The sequence below is a fragment of the Delphinus delphis genome, chromosome 21 (assembly GCF_949987515.2).
Source record: "Delphinus delphis chromosome 21, mDelDel1.2, whole genome shotgun sequence".
NCBI classification, from domain to species: domain Eukaryota; kingdom Metazoa; phylum Chordata; class Mammalia; order Artiodactyla; family Delphinidae; genus Delphinus; species Delphinus delphis.
In genome coordinates this window covers 6,080,771-6,097,944 of record NC_082703.1, presented here as the reverse complement: position 1 = coordinate 6,097,944, position 17,174 = coordinate 6,080,771, and the positions used below count along the sequence as shown (strand labels likewise).

Here is a 17,174-nt window from a genome sequence, read left to right as displayed (position 1 = left end):
CGTACTGACAATCATTGAGTTGCTCACAACTGTTTGGTATTATAAACAGGTTTACAGAAACTTTCTTGAAACTGTATCTTTATGCATATATGTATTCTTCCAGGACATCTGAATTTTAATAGATACTGCAAAACTGTTTTATAGGCTGTACTATATCAATTTACACTCATACCAGCAGTGTGAGGGGATGCCTGATTTCCTATACTCTTGCCAGTATCTACTTGTTTTTAATCAGTGGTATGTATAGCAGAATCATCTTTACTTTTACAAAAGGCACATGTCAAGATCTATATACTGATGACTCTGATTCAGTAAATCTGGGGTGAGGCCTAGAGCATGAGTATTTTAAGGCCACATTCCAGCTCATACTGATGCACACTCCTGGTTGGGTCACCACATTATACGCTCACAATTATTGTGCTTTCTCTAGAAGATGTCTGAAAATGCCCACACTGTGTAACAAGGTTATAATATGGATAAGCATCTGTTAGGAAATGCTCTAAGACCACTCTGCTTTGTCATAAGGTTTGACAGTCTCACATCTTGAGACAGAGGATTAATGGACTGCCCAGGTACTATTTTGAAAATCCTATAAACACTTCTTCTAAAAAGCTCTAAGGCTGAGAGGATTTCACTACTGTATCAAGTCTGATGAATTGACTGTAGCTGCCAGAATACTAGGAAGAGGATTCTGAAGCTACAGTCCAGTTCAATTCCATGACCAACTAATAATGTCCACCATCTTGGTTCCAGTAGGAATTACCATAATGATAAAGCAAGTAACCCAGAACAGCAAAGGGAAACAAAAGCTGACAACACTTTCCAAGGTGTATCCAATTAAACAGCTGTTGTTTATTCTGCTGTTAGCAAATGGAAAGAATTTTAAAAGTTCTAAAATTGCAAACAATGAATATGTGAGCATATAGGAAATCAAACTGCCCTTACTGCTCTATAGTGGAGTGAGGGATGGGGGGCATGGGGTGTGAGAGAGCACTCCCGCTTTTTTAGCATCTACTCTGGGCCAAGCACTTTATATGTATCTCATTTAATCCTCAAAACAACTCTGCAAGGTGAGTATCTGATTCCTGTCTCCTAGGTAAAGAAAGTGTGTTTCAGAGGGGTTAGGTGTCTTGCTTAAACCCCTATAACCAGGGGGCCGAATTAGGATTTGAATGTAAGCATCTCTGACTCTAAAGCCCAAGACTTTTGCCACTATGCCACTTCCATTTTCTTCAGCTGTAGGTTCTGAGAGGATTTGTTTCTTTCCTTCATGTGCTTTTATTCCTTGGTCACTGCCAAAATGACGACTAACTATTCTATAATAACCACCGTTGACACTTAAAGAGCGCTTATCGAGTGTGGCAGGAGCTGTTAAGCGCTCTAAATACAGTACTACATTTAATGCTCCCAACAACCTTCAGCTAGACATTAATGTCAGTTCCCATTATGGATGGGGAAACAGAGGCAAGAGAGGTTATGACTTGCTCAAATGCACAAGGCTAGTCATTAGCTGACAGCTGGGATTCGAGCCAGGCAGTCTGGTTTCAGAGTCTGTGATCCTAACCAGCATACTGTACTGATAATGCTGACAAAGGTTAGAAATCATTTCTTTATATATATAGCTTAAGAGTTGAAACATTACCCTACTCTGACCCTTGGCAAAAATGTGTATAGCTCACAGACACTAGAAGGGTATGTTCTAAAATTCCATACACAGGGACTTCCCTGGTGGCGCGGTGGTTAAGAATCCGCCTGCCAATGCAGGGACACGGGTTCGAGCCCTGGTCCGGGAAGATCCCACATGCCGCAGAGCCACTAAGCCCATGCGCCATAACTACTGAGCTTGCGCTCTAGAGCCCGCGAGCCACAACTACTAAGCCCGTGTGCCACAACTACTGAAGCCTATGCACCTAGAGCCCATGCTCTGCAGCAAAAGAAGCCACCGCAATGAGAAGCCCGTGCACTGCAACGAAGAGAAGTCCCCGCTTGCCGCAATAGAGAGAGCCCACGTGAAGCAATAAAGACCCAACGCAGCCAAAATGTAAATAAATTAATTAATTTTAAAAACTAAAGGAATACTTAATTAAATCATTTTCCTGTAGTAAAAGTCAGATGTGAAAAAGAAAATAAAAATAGAAAAAAAAATAAAATAAAATTCCGTAAACACACATGGGGCAAGTACACAGGTAGAATTCAAAAGTTCTCCAAACTTCCAACTTGAAGGCAAGTTAAATACCAACAATTGACAAGATGCAACCTGTGTTTTTGGTTCTCATAATTGTTGTACACAAGATCAGCTTCCAGATAGTCTCCCCAAATTATAGTCCACAGAGGTTTTCAGGCACATGTATTCAGAGACTAAGATTTCTGATGCTTTCGATTTAGTTCCAAACACAAACTTCTAAGAAGTTTGGTATTTTCCCCCTTCTCTTCTCTTCTCTAGCTCTATAACCAAATATTCTATTTTAGTTTGAACTAAGAACAGAAATAACATTACCCTATTACAATTATAGTATAAGAGTTTACAATTACAGTGTTTTCATATACATTTTTAAAAATTAATTAATTAATTTGGTTGTACCGGGTCTTAGTTGAGGCTCGCCTGCTCCTTAGTTGTAGCATGTGAACTGTTAGTTGCGGCATGCATGTGGGATCTAGTTCCCTGACCAGGGATCAAACCCAGGCCCCCTGCTTTGGGAGCTCCGAGTCTTAATCACTGCACAACCAGGGAAGTTCCCTCATATACATTCTTATTTAAGCCACAAAACAAGCCTGTAAAGCTGACAGGGGAGGTGTTAGCTTCATTTTTCAGATAACTACATTCAATATTTGCTGAATTTCCCAAGACTACAAAGCTAATTAGTGATTAAGCCTGAAAAAGCAACCTCTTAGCTTCTAATCCTGTGCTCTCTTCCACAAGATCTCACTGCCAGAGAATATCCAACCACCCACAGACAACATACTATAACCTTAAGAGTCATACGTTCAAAGCTGAACAGACTGTCCTTCCTTAACTCAGCTTTCCTTTCAGACTACCCCAGATCGGCCGTTGCTTCCACTATTTTTCTAGCTTCCCAGGCTAGCAGCCTCAGGTTCACAGGTGACTGATTCTTCCCTCTCTGTGAGGCCGTAAAACTAATCATTGGACAAATCTAGTCTCTTCCTTTGAACTCTGATTTGTTCTTTGATCTCTACATCCATGTCAGGCCAGGCCCTTGTCAGCACCTTATCCTGGACCTACAACGACTGATTTTCTAGATATTTCTCACCTCTAACTACTTCTTCTTTAGTTTCATCTAAACCAAACTGCACTGGGTCTACTCCCATATTAAGACACTCTGAACTCCACACCACACCAAGTCCCTTCCATGCCTTTCAAAATTTTCCATAATCCCACTTTCTCCTACCAATCCAAATTGCACGTGCATGAATGAACTTTTCTGAGCATCCACTGGGCCAAAAATCTATAAACTGAGGCCTAATATATATTACACATTGTTTAATCCTATGATGCAAAGTAGCATTCCCATTTTACAGATGAGAAGGAATGGAGCTCAAAAAGATCAAGTGATTTGCCCTTAGTCACGCAGCCAACAGAAGTTGAGTAAAATGGTGAAACTCCGATCTTCTAACTCCAATACAGAACTCTTTACATGGCAGCTGCCTCATAATATGCAAACTATCCAAACTTCCCATTTTAATCCAATATGCTCCTTACCCATAATACAAATGCCTGTTTGACAGCTCTCATACCTCACAAGCATCTTAAAATACCTAATAATGAACTCTTAGTTTTTATTTTACTTAAGTGTGTCCTTCCCCCAGTCCCTCCTATGAGAAGGAGATGAAACTTCCATCTATCAGTTGTCAAAGCCAGAAACCTGGGGATCATGACACACCCCTTCCCCTCACTCCTACTGTTGCCCAATCTGTCAGTGAACTCCCAGAGTCTTACCTCCCAAGTGCACGTCTCACACTTGTCTGCCTCATGCCACGTCTCCAGCCCCTCACGCTGGCCCCTGCACCTCCCCTTGGCTCCTGCACAGCTGCCTCCGCAGTCTCCAGGCTGCTTCTCCTGCCTCTCAGAGCCTACTTCCCCAGAGGACAGCCCGCCGCCTTTTAAAAGCTAACCCGCTAACCCGATCACGTGATGACTCCTCAGATTACAGCAGGGAAAATGAGCGACAACATGGATGACTCTCACAAAAGTCATTTTGAATGAAAGAACCCAGACATCACGATTCCACTTATATAGTACACAGTGTGATTTCATTTACACAAGGTTCAAAAACAGGATGAAGTTAAAACTAAATCCATGGAGATAGCTGTCAGAACAGTAGTTGCTTTTTTTGGACGGCATGCTGTAAACACTGGAGGGGGGCCATAAGGGAGGTTTTTAAGCTGCTAGTTATGTTTAATTTATTGATCTAGACAGTAATTACATGATTTGCTAAAATAAGCAAAAACAAGCAACAAAACCTTCAATGCCTTCCCAGTGCACTCAAATAAAATCCAGACTACGTATCATCCCAGCAAGCCCCTGCATGGTCAGGCCTCAGTTTACATTTCCAAAGTTATCTACGAACACTCTCCACTGGAAGCATTACACTCCAGGGGCTTCTTTTCAATTTCTCAAATGTGCCAACTTCATTTCTGCAATCGGGATTCTCATATGTGCTACTCCAGCTTAAAAACCTCTCAGATAGGACTTCCGAGGTCCTCTGCTCATTTTCCTCTGTAAGCTTATTTTTCGTCCTTTATAGGACTCACCACAATATGTTATTATTCAGGTATGCATTTGCCTTCTTATGGTCTGTCTCCCTCATTCCACTGCATGCTCTGTAAGTGCAGGGACCATGGATGTCTTATTCAATGCTGGACACTCAGTACTGTTCAATTAACAGATGAATGAGAGTCCCTGACCTCAAAGGGCTTAAAACTAGTACACCTCCACTGACCTGCAGGATTTCTGGGGATATTAGCCTATAACGTAACTTTACTCACCCACTAATCCCTTGTTTGGTAAAAATGTATTATGCTCATTGTAAAAAACAAACAAGCAAACAAATAAAACATTGACACCCATAGTTACGTGGTCAACTGATCTTCTGCAAAGGTGCCAAGGTAATTCAAGGGGAAACGATGGTATTTTCAACAGAGCCGGGAAAAAATGACTGGATATCTGTATGGAAAAAGCGAACCTCACCGTTTCTTTACATTATACACAAAAAATAACTAAAATTAGTTCATAAACCTGGTACTAAAGTCAAACCATAAAACTTCCAGAATAAAACGTGGGAGAAAATATACCACTGTGTTAGGCAGAAGAGTTCTTAAACAGGACACAAATACCATGAACTATGAAAGAAAAAGACTGATAAAATGGACTTCAAAATTAAAAACTCCTGCTCTTCAAAAGTCACAGTTAAGAAAACAAAAAGGTGTGAAACTAACACAACATTGTCAGTCAAGTATACCTCAATAGAAAATTTACAAATAAAAAATTTTAAATGCCAAAAAAAAACGGTGAATGATAGGCAGAGAGAAAATATTTGCAAAATACATATTTAACAAAGAATACCCTTATACTCTTACATTCTAGGAAATGGGGAGAGATCCACTAAGGGTTTTTGCGTAAAAATAAGACAAGTGAAACGACAGTTTAAATATTCATCACTCCACAGGTTACTTACTAATTGCAAACTGAAATATGTACAGGAGAGAGCTGTGGCGGGCAGCATTTCAGACAAGTGAGGAGATATGGCGTTACCAGAAGCCAAGCGGACAGGCCTCCTGTGCCTTGTGGTGTGATTCATGAACACATCATCATCTCCGAAGTTCTCTTCCCAGCACTTACACTGAATCTCAAAATGAGGAAACAATCAGACAAATCCAAAACGTGGGACCTTCTCTCAGAAAACTGGCCTCAGCTCTTCAAAAGTTAATGTTACAAACAAAAGGTGGAAAGACTATGCTATATTTTAAAAGACAAGATTTAACAACCAATGCAATAATGGGTGAACTTTGATGAAATCCTGGATTTAAACATACACACGAACATAAAAATAATGTTTTGGAGAAAATGAGAATTTTAAATGTGAACTAGCTACTAAACAATGGAGCTACTAATTTTCAAAGGTATAACAGTGTTCTGTTTATGTAAGAAAATGTCCTTATTCTTAGGTGAGCTATGCTGAAACATTTAAAGTGTCATGTGATCCACAACTTACAAATGGTTTAAGATTTTAAAAGTACATATACCTAGAGTAAAACAAAGGAGGCAAAATGTGAACAATTCACTAATCCAGGTGTTGACTATAATATTCTTTTAACTTTCCTAAAGGCTTGAAATTTTTTAAAGTAAAATGTTGGGATAAAATAAAAATAATTTAGCTAAAGGGTTAGAAGAAATATTGAAAAGAAAAAGCAACTGCTTCTTAAGGTGGAAAAGCATGCATTAAATCCTGACACCATATTCCGACCAACTCAGCTAAATGGTCCACTGTATCATATTTTCTAGAAAGTCTAAGCATGAACAGAGACACACTTTTTCATATTATACCTCCAAAGAGTACAATAATGCAATCAAGAAAGTAGTTTTGATAATGAAAAAAGAAGATATTTTAGGACTATAACTAAATTCCTTTACATAGTGATTTTTTTTTTTTTTTTTTTTTTGCGGTACGTGGGTACACTGTTGTGGCCTCTCCTGTTGCGGAGCACAGGCCCCGGACGTGCAGGCTCAGCGGCCATGGCTCACGGGCCCAGCCGCTCCGCAGCATGTGGGATCTTCCCGGACCAGGCACGAACCCGTGTCCCCTGCATCGGCAGGCGGACTCTCAACCACTGCGCCACCAGGGAAGCCCACATAGTGATTTTTATACATACTGCAGTCTGGCGGTCAGCTTTCAAACAGCAGACACACCAACTGACATTACAGAATTAGGAGGCGCTCTAATGAGTACTATGGTTGACAGAATCAAACTGCTAGGTTCAAAACCCAGAGCCAAGGCTCATTAGCTATGTGACTTTCGGCAACTTAATCTCCCTAAATCTCAGTTTTCTTACCCAGAAACTGTGGATACTTTAACTGTCTACAGTGTTTCTGTAAGAAATAAGAGTTAATCCATGAGCAGTACTTCGGACAGTGCCCCGAGTATAGTTAGAGCCCAGTATCTATTGGCTATTATTACTGTTATCATTCAGTACAATGCTGGGCACACAGAACTTGTGAAAAACCTGATCTCTGACCTGAAGGCATTCACAATCTCTTTAGTATATTAGACAATATAGGATTCTATGAGCAAGACTCATATGTAAACACATTAAACAGAAGGTGACTAAGAATTACATTGTGTGCCATCAGAATTAGAAGACATTTGAGGACAGTGCTCACTGGGGAAGGAGGCATTTAGGCCACAAAAGACAGGCAGGATAGGAAGTTAGGTGTTTTTCACCCACACTTTTTTTTTTTTTTGGCCGTGACACATGGCTTGCAGGATCTTAGTTCTCTGACTAGGGATCGAACCCGGGCCCCCCTACAGTGGAAGCTCGGAGTCCTAACCACTGGACATCCAGGGAAGTCCCTCAACCACACATTTTAAAACTCCTCCACAGAGGCCACCAAAAACTCTCATACCTTTGTCATTAATAAATCCCTGATAAAGATGTATGTTTTAAATTTTTTGTATTACTAAAGTAATAATAATAATGACTAACATTTGAGGACTTACTCTGTGTCAATGCTACTCTAAATGCTTCACATTTGTTATATTATTTCACTCCTTATAACACCTCTTCGAGGAAATACTATTGCTTCCCCCATTTCACAAGTGAAAAATGAAGGCCAGCATGATTAAGTGACTTGCCCACCGTCAGACATCCTGTAAATGGAGGATTCACACACAGGCCTTCTGTCTCACAGCACTGGCTCTTGGCCAGTAAACTCATTTCTCACCATCCCTAAGTATGCTGAGAAAACAGCAACCCAAACATTCACTTTACATCACACACTTCCCGATCCCGCTGCCCAGAGCTAACAATTTGGTGGGAGACTTAGCGAACTAGTGTTCCGCCCATTCTAATATGTACTGCCAAGTAAATGAAACCATCACAGGCAATTTAGGACAAATTCTTCCTCTGAACAATGTTTCCACGTTGGTTTTTGTTCTGTTTTGAGATGAAAGAAATCAGTGAATGAAAAAAAAGAGATGAAAGAAATCAATAAATGAATACTTTTTTCTTAATTTTGTTGAGGCCGTTCACAGACTTTTTTTTTTTTTTTTTTTTTTGCGGTACGCAGGCCTCTCACCGTCGTGGCCCCTCCCGTTGCGGAGCACAGGCTCCGGACGCGCAGGCTCAGCGGCCATGGCTCACGGGCCCAGCCACTCCGTGGCATGTGGGATCTTCCCGAACCGGGGCACGAACCCATGTCCCCTGCATCGGCAGGTGGACTCTCAACCACTGTGCCACCAGGGAAGCCCCCACAGACGTTTTTAAAGGAAAAAAGTTGAAAGTTATCAACTAAAGCTTTAGGTCATTCATTCATTCATACACCAACTTATTCATGAGGGGAGTGATAACAGAAAAGTTTACTGAAGTCAATCTTAGATACAGAGTTAAAAGAAAAAGGAAGCATGTTATGTTTCAGATGAACAGCTTGAAGCTATAAACATCAATTTAAGTATTCACGATGTGTTAAATGTTTAGTCTAAGTCACTATCACAAATTCTTAAAATGAACAATGCCCTTTGGTAGACTGTACATATTGCTAGATTCCACTTTATAGAATTACATGCTGTGCTGTATGTACTTATTTTCCTATGTTTAACACCAGTTTCTTCTCAATAAGAAAAAAACTTTATATTTTATTATGGATCAAAATCCCTCATATTGACATCATTATTCAGGGTTTTTGGAATCAGAAGTAGTTCTAAAGGTGTCATATAAATTACCTATTTCTGTCTTCAGACCCAACTGCCCCTTCAATACATTCCTAGGTTACTTAATTTGTAAATCTAACCGCATCACTTTCCTGATTAAAACCCTTCAATGATTCCTAGAAAAAGTCAAAGCACTTCAGCCAACAGAGCACGCAGGCCCTCTAAGCAAGGTTTCTATCCATATCTCCAACCTTAAGTCACTTTTGTACACTAGTAATGTCAGGTTACTGAGAACTACCGTACACACATGATTTCGTACCACTGTGCCTTTACTAATGTTATCTCCTATGCCTAATACGCCCTTTTACTTTTTTTTTTTGGCTTGACTTTTAGTCATCTTTTGAGCTCAGAAAGTCATTTCCAAGGAGTAGTCACTTAAGTTCTAGGCTAGTCTGAGTAACTTTCCTCTGTGTTCCTAAGATAAAACCTCTTAGAATTAATCATGAAACAATCTGTTTATGTGATTTTCTTAAGAGCAGGAGTAATTTTATTCATCCATCTGCTCCTAGAACCCAAAGCAAAGGCTCAGAGGAGGGGCTTAATGAACCTTTTAAACTGAACTGTTTAAACTTATGGGAGTTATTACATATAAATGAAATGCTTTAAAGACTTGTTGAGGATCTTGCTGTGAAGAATGCAAGATAATATAAACGCAACTATGGTCTCCTCAGGAATATCCTTGGCAAAATTTGACTGATAACCAGCTACCTAGCCACTACTGAGATTCTCCTTAGTCCTGGGCTACACTTCCCTGCAAGGCTTAAAGCCCCAAGAGACTGGCATGAAGTCAAATGAATTTCCAGGGAGAGTCTATTAACCCAACAAAAGACCAAAAGATATCAAAAACTCCTTTATAAGCATATCTATTTAAAACCCTAGTGTTATTAATACTGTAGATCTGAAATTCAGAATGTGGAAGCTCTCAAAATACAATTTTCACAGTCATAGTTAATTGAACTGGCATGAACATGAATCCTCATTTTCCAAATGTATTCCAGTAATTATAATCAATCCTACTAAAATACAAAGCGAATTTGATATATCAACATTAGAAGTTTTACAGCTAAAGAAATATAGTGGAATATAACGTGATTCCCACAGCACAGAGGAAGAGGGTGGTCTTCCTTTACCCCAGGATAAAAAAGGGATCCAGATGTTTCTTTATGTGAACTGTGCAAGAAATATTTCTCAAGGTTTATGATAAATCCACAGTCTGTGTGTGTTTCTATAGTAACAGGAATGGAGTGCACGCAGACAGTCTACAGTAGTGAACCAGCTATGCTGGTTCTTGAAAACCTGGCATTTTTACTGTTTGGCAATTTCTGCGGCAAAACACTATAAAAATGATGCATGATGTTCAAAAATTAGAGTCATTTTGTTTTAAAGCAAAGAATTGAAATTAAGCTTAAGTATATACTCTTTGAGGTGTAACAAGAGAAAGCTATCAAATATAGTCATATACTGATTTATAACTGAATGATCACTAATGTTTGAAAAGAAGATCCTGCATTTGAAATCAATTCAATACATACACACATATCCCTCCAGAAAATTTCAACTACAACTCGCACTTAATGACACAATATGAGGATTTTTGGATGACTGCATCAAGGGAGATTTTCATTTTACTATTTTTTCCCCAAATCTACACCAAGAAGAAAATAGTAAGGAGAGTTAATCTTTTTTTTAAAATATGGTCCATTATTTTCAGTACTTAGGTTTGCAAGGGTGAAACCAGAGCCTCTATAAAGTAAAAACTTGAAAAAACATGCATAATCTATATAGGAAGAATGCTAAAATCCCCTAATGCCAGGGTTTTAAAAGAGACTCCATTCTTCTTGGTTGTGTGTTCTATTCATATTTTAAAATCTAATTATATGATCAGAGTGATCCTTCGACTATAAGTCATAAATTCTGTATTACCCGTTTTGTCTTTCATAATTTAAAAATTGTTTAATTGCTAGTAATGTAATAACAAAGGTGTATTGTTAAAAAACAGGTATATTATTTTGTTATAATTATCTATTTTAAATCGGTAAATCATTCACCCTTTTTGGAAATAAGAGATAAATATTTTTCAAGAGCCCAAACACACACCTTTAAAAATCAGCAAACACAAACTGCTACTAAGTATCAACAAGATGCATATTACTCTAAAAATTAATATTCTTCTTTCAGAAGCCTTTCTACATTTTAACTTCACCACACACACACAAAAAAGGGGATAGTGTTATGGGAAAAAGAAAATCAACCACTTGGTTCTAAGAACTTGACCATGCCTCTACAACATCAAAAAGGAAATGAACAACAATATTCACCTTTTGTTTACTAAAAGTAGCTAGAATTGATAGCATCTAATCTGGCTCTGTTATAGACAAAAAGCAATAACTGAATTTGGTACAATGACTACACAACTCAACATCAATCTTTCAAACAAAACATATCCTGCTTGAAAATTCTTTTTTTTAAATAAATGTATTTATTTATTTTTGGCTGTGATGGGTCCTCATTGCTGTGTGCGGGCTTTCTCTAGTTGTGGCGAGCGGGGTGGGGGGGCGGTGGGGAGTACTCTTTGTTGCGGTGCGCGAGCTTCTCACTGCAGTGGCTTTTCTTGTTGCGTAGCACGGGTTCTTGGCACTCGGGCTTCAGTAGTTGTGGCTCGTGGGCTCTAGAGCGCAGGCTCAGTAGTTGTGGCTCACGGGCTTAGTTGCTTCGCGGCATGTGAGATCTTCCCAGACCAGGGCTCAAACCCGTGTCCCCTGCATTGGCAGGCGGATTCTTAACCACTGCGCCACCAGGGAAGCCCTTTTGAATCATTTAAAGAGGTTTACTGCCACTCTGGTTGAGGCTAACTCTTTGAAAGTTTAATGCAAAAAAAAAAAAAAAGTGCAGGGAATTCCCTGGCCATCCAGTGGTTAGGACTCCTCGCTTCCACTGCCAGGGGTCTGGGTTTGATCCCTGGTCAGGAACTAAGATCCCGCAATCCGCAAGGTGGGCCCCCCACCCCGGCCCCCCGCCAAAAAAAGTTTAATGCTATGATTTAGGGAAAAACATTTTATTTTCTGAACTATATTTCAGCAATTACACTAATAAAACATCAATTCTCCAAATGATACAAAAGGCTTGCAGTATTGTAGTATGTTAAATAAATGTTCTATATTAGTAAACCTTATATGGATATCTTGACTTAAAGGTACTTTCCGAGGTAGCCTTTTTTTTTTTTTTTTTTTTTGCGGTACGCGGGCCTCTCACTGTTGTGACCTCTCCCGTTGCGGAGCACAGGCTCCGGATGTGTGCAGGCTCAGCGGCCATGGCTCACGGGCCCAGCCGCTCCGCGGCATGTGGGATCCTCCCGGACCGGGGCACGAACCCGTGTCTCCTGCATCGGCAGGCGGACTCTCAACCACTGCGCCACCAGGGAAGCCCCCGAGGTAGCCTTTTAAAAAGAACTCTAAGCTGCTGACTAATTTCTGGGTTAAAGTGGAAAATATGCTTGCTTTAAAAAATAAACAATTCGAGAGAGAATATATTCCCTTTATATCGTCATGTGATTTTACTCATTTATCCACCAAGATACAAAGAGAATCATGTCATTTTTATACAATTACTGACAACATGCACCCAAATCAAAGTAGTTTTACTCCATCTATATCTAATAAACTCAAGATGTATCAATAGAAGATACCTTTCTAGAACAGGATTTGTTACATGACATTTATTCATTAAACAACTAAGCAAAGGCATAAGATTGGCCACTCTCTTCAATAAATGAAGAAATAAAATATGAGTACGATGCTTAAATAAAAACAAAACAGAAATAAATACTGGTGAGGTTTTCTCTTCTTGCTCCCTACTCAGGTACAGTATTTTTGTCCTACTTTTTTTTTTTTTTAACATCTTTATTGGAGTATAATTGCTTTACAATGGTATGTTAGTTTCTGCTTTATAACAAAGTGAATCAGTTATACATATACATATGTTCCCATATCTCCTCCCTCTTGCATCTCCCTCCCTCCCACCCTCCCCATCCCACCCCTCTAGGTGGTCACAAAGCACCGAGCTGATCTCCCTGTGCTATGCGGCTGCTTCCCACTAGCTATCAGTTTTACATTTGGTAGTGTATATATGTCCATGCCACTCTCTCACTTTGTCCCAGCTTACCCTTCCCCCTCCCCATGTACTCAAGTCCATTCTCTAGTAGGTCTGTGTCTTTATTCCTGTCTTGCCCCTAGGTTTTTCATGACCTTTTTTTTTTTTTTAAGATTCCATATATATGTGTTAGCATACAGTATTTGTTTTTCTCTTTCTGACTTACTTCACTCTGTATGACAGACTCTAGGTCTATCCACCTCACTACAAATAACTCAGTTTCATTCCTTTTTATGGCTGAGTAATATTCCATTGTATATATGTGCCACATCTTCTTTATCCATTCATCTGTCGATGGACACTTCGGTTGCTTCCATGTCCTGGCTATTGTAAATAGAGCTGCAATGAACATTTTGGTACATGACTCTTTTTGAATTATGGTTTTCTCAGGGTATATGCCCAGTAGTGGGATTGCTGGGTCATATGGTAGTTCTATTTTTAGTTTTTTGAGGAACGTACATACTGTTCTCCATAGTGGCTGTTGTCCTACTTTCTCAAAGACACAGTAGTATTCCTACAGAATGCCCTGTAATCTATTAATTTTACTCAATTTAAATAAGAATGCTGTCACAAAAAGCTACATATTGTATTATTCCATTTATATGAAATGTCCAGAACAGGCAAATCCATAGACACAGAAAGCAGAGCAGTGGCTGCCAGGGGCTGCGAGGAGGAAGGAATGGAAGCTAACTGCTAGTGGGTATGGGATCTCTTTTTGGGTGATGAAAATGTTCTGGAATTAGTGGCTGGTTGCACAACCTTGTGAATATAATAAAAACCGCAGAACTGTACCGTTTAAAAAGGTGAACTGTATCTCAAAAAAAAAAAAAAGGAATGTCTAGAAGAAATCAAGAAAGTATTTGCGTATGTTTCTCAACAATGAAGTCTACAATACCTATACAAAGATTTACTGGTTTCAACACACATGTACACTGTACTTAAAATATGGGCTTCCCTGGTGGCGCAGTGGTTGAGAGTCTGCCTGCCGATGCAGGGGACACGGGTTCGTGCCCCGGTCTGGGAAGATCCCACATGCCGCGGAGCGGCTGGGCTCATGTGCCATGGCCGTTGAGCCTGCGCGTCCGGAGCCTGTGCTCCGCAACGGGAGAGGCCACAACAGTGAGAGGCCCACATACCGCAAAAATAAATAAATAAATAAATAAAATTTTAAAAAACAAAAAGCTCTACACTTATTAAGTAAGCTACAGCAATTAAAAGGTGAGGTACTGGCAAAGAGACAATGAAACAGACTAAGATCCGAGACACAGACCCAAGTCGATACGGGAATTTGGCATGTAACAGAAGAATCACTGCAGATGAGTGAAGAAAGGATAGAATATTTAAAGAATGGTACTGGGACAACTGTTTATCCATATAGAAAAAAAATTAGATCCTCACCATGTAATATAGCAGCTCCAGGTGGATTAAAGACCAGATATAAAAAGTAAAACTTAAAAAATTTTTAAGGAAAAACAAAAACATAAAACGGAAGTAGATCATTATGAACTCAAGGTGGGGAAGGATTTCTTAAACAATATATAAACAGTAAAAAAACACATTGATGAATAAAAGCAACAATATTTTTTTAAAAAACTGTATACCACAAGATCACACAAACAAGTGAGAGGGCAATTCTCCAGACTGCAATGCATTAAAACAAAGCTGGGTTCTACCCTCCAACCTTCTGCCAACTTTCCTCAGTTCTTGCTATGTTCACTGGCTGTGCCTTATCATCTCATCTGAATTAGAGTAACAACTTCAAACTGCTCTTCCTGCTTTCAGAGTTGTCCACCTCCAATCTACCCTCTCTACCACTGACAGTTCTTAAAAAGAAAACAACCGTTTCCCCCCACCCCCAAATTTAATAACCTCCCATGGCTCTCCATGCCTTAGGATAAGCTCCTCAAAGCAAAAGGTCTCTCTTGATTTGGCCCCTGCCTACCTGTCCAGCCTCCCCTCCTCCTGTTTCTGCTTTCCCACTTTGCCTTCCACCATTCTATCATTTCCTCTCTCATCAACCACTTAGCTTTTGTACAGATGTGTTAAAATACTCCAAGAAGCTTTCCCAGACCACCCCTCACCCACCCTCTGAAGTCCCTGATAGCATCCTACCTATACTCTACCACAGCACTAATATATCACAGAGGACCATCTTGACCTAAATGACGGGTGTGTGTGTGCGTGTAAGCGAACATGATCTCAAAACATCTGTGTAACAAATAAGAATAAAATACTTGATTATATCCATTCTGGATACCAGCTGCTGTCTGTTAATTGCCCTCTGTAGGCTGAGACAATGTTGGGCGGAAGTTCATGCCAGCTCCTCCTTCCTTCCCATTCTGCTGCTACTACAATGGGAAGGAGACCAAAAGTTACAGCCAGGTTGTCCCCACCCCAACCTATACAGGCTCCTCTAATAAAGCACATATTTATTGAGCACCTACTACATGCCAGACATCGCACTAAGCACTAAAGTCGTAGAGATGAAAATTCAGACGTGGTTCCTGGAATTATACAGTTGCATTATTACCGGAGAGAGAAAAGCAATAAAGGGAACGTGCGGGAGATGAGGCTCAGTAATACGCATTTATTCATTTCATATCGAGTGCCTGTATTATGTTTAGTCCTAAGTACTAGAGATAAAAGATGAGCAAGACAGAGTCCCTGTGGACAGAAGGGACAAGTGCCCTGGATGACAAAGGAAAACATCCAAGGTTGAGGAGCTGGGGGATGTGGGACAGAGAGAGGATGCAGGGGACCTGAGACATTTCCAAGTATAGGAAACAAAAGGTCCTAACCTGTGGAAGGGAGGGGAACTCCTTTACAAAGACCTATATTAACCATCACCTAAAATGGTTAAGAACGTCCTTGGCTTCTTAGTTTCACATCTTCTAAATGATCTAGATTATATATTTCTTGATATGTTGCAAAACCAAATTACAAGAATTTGATGAAAGCACACTACATAATTCAGGGGTATAAAAACAACTTACATGCCAGAGAATATGGCAAGACTGGAAGTTTATGATGAGGACATGGGACTGCTTCATCTCTGAAACCCAGCCAACTACAGTGGCTAGCACATTATCAATAAACAGATTGATCACAAACAGAAAGGAGTATTGCAGTAAGGAGCCACAGGATTAGATTAACAATGTGAGTATTTTAACATGAGCTCATAATTGTTAAGTAACTAGTGTTACTGAAATACCACAGGTGTTTGTTAGCAGCATGCATTTAGAACTGACTGTACAGATTTACTTTTTCCCTCCTAAAAAGATCATGAATAAAGCTGGGAAGTAGCTGCACAAAACCAAACAAGCAGCAGGTAATCAGGTCACTAAGAGGAAACAGAACAAAATGAAATTTCCCCCTATTATTTTTAAACTTTTTCAAAAGTTTAGTATGTAATCTTACTATATATTTTATCAAGTAACCTTTTCATCAGAATTAGAGTAGAAGATATTTTATTAAGTGCTGGAAATTCAGAGTATAAACACATCACAAAAAAAGAGTCACTGGCTGACAAGAAATGTATTTACCTAACCATATTTAATTCGAAGCTCACTACCATGAATCTAATAATTCTACAGGCATACATAAACTATTAACAGGGACTTCCCTAGTGGTTCAGTGGTTAAGACTCCGCCTTCCAATGCAGGGGGCATGGGTTCGATCCCTGGTTAGAGAATTAAGGTCCCACATGCTGCAAGGTGTGGTCAAAAAAAAAAAAAAAAACACATTTAAACTATTAACATATTAGGGTTCATATTTTCCAAAACAGTAGTTATATTATGAAATGAAGCTCTTTCTTTCAGTGTATAAAAATGCAATCATTACTAATGGGATTAAGAGAAACTGTCACAACATTATCACTGTTGAGCATAACACATGATAAGAAGAATATAAAACTCTAATGAGTTTCTAATAAAATGACTTCCCTTTTTTGAATCATTTATAGCCTAATACAAAACCTGTACTAAACACAAAATCAGATTATATTAGAATGCCAACCTGTATTTGAGGCAACTTTGAGTAACTTCAGCATTCAGAGAATTGCCAAATGTGTTCAGATTTCTGAAG

General features: G+C 39.5%; 1 protein-coding gene across 5 annotated transcripts in view; it reads right to left on the bottom strand.

Annotated features, from left to right (window-relative positions):
- Positions 1-17,174, bottom strand: part of NSD3 (nuclear receptor binding SET domain protein 3) — a 108,046-nt gene that overhangs the window by 69,696 nt on the left and 21,176 nt on the right. The window lies entirely within an intron of this gene.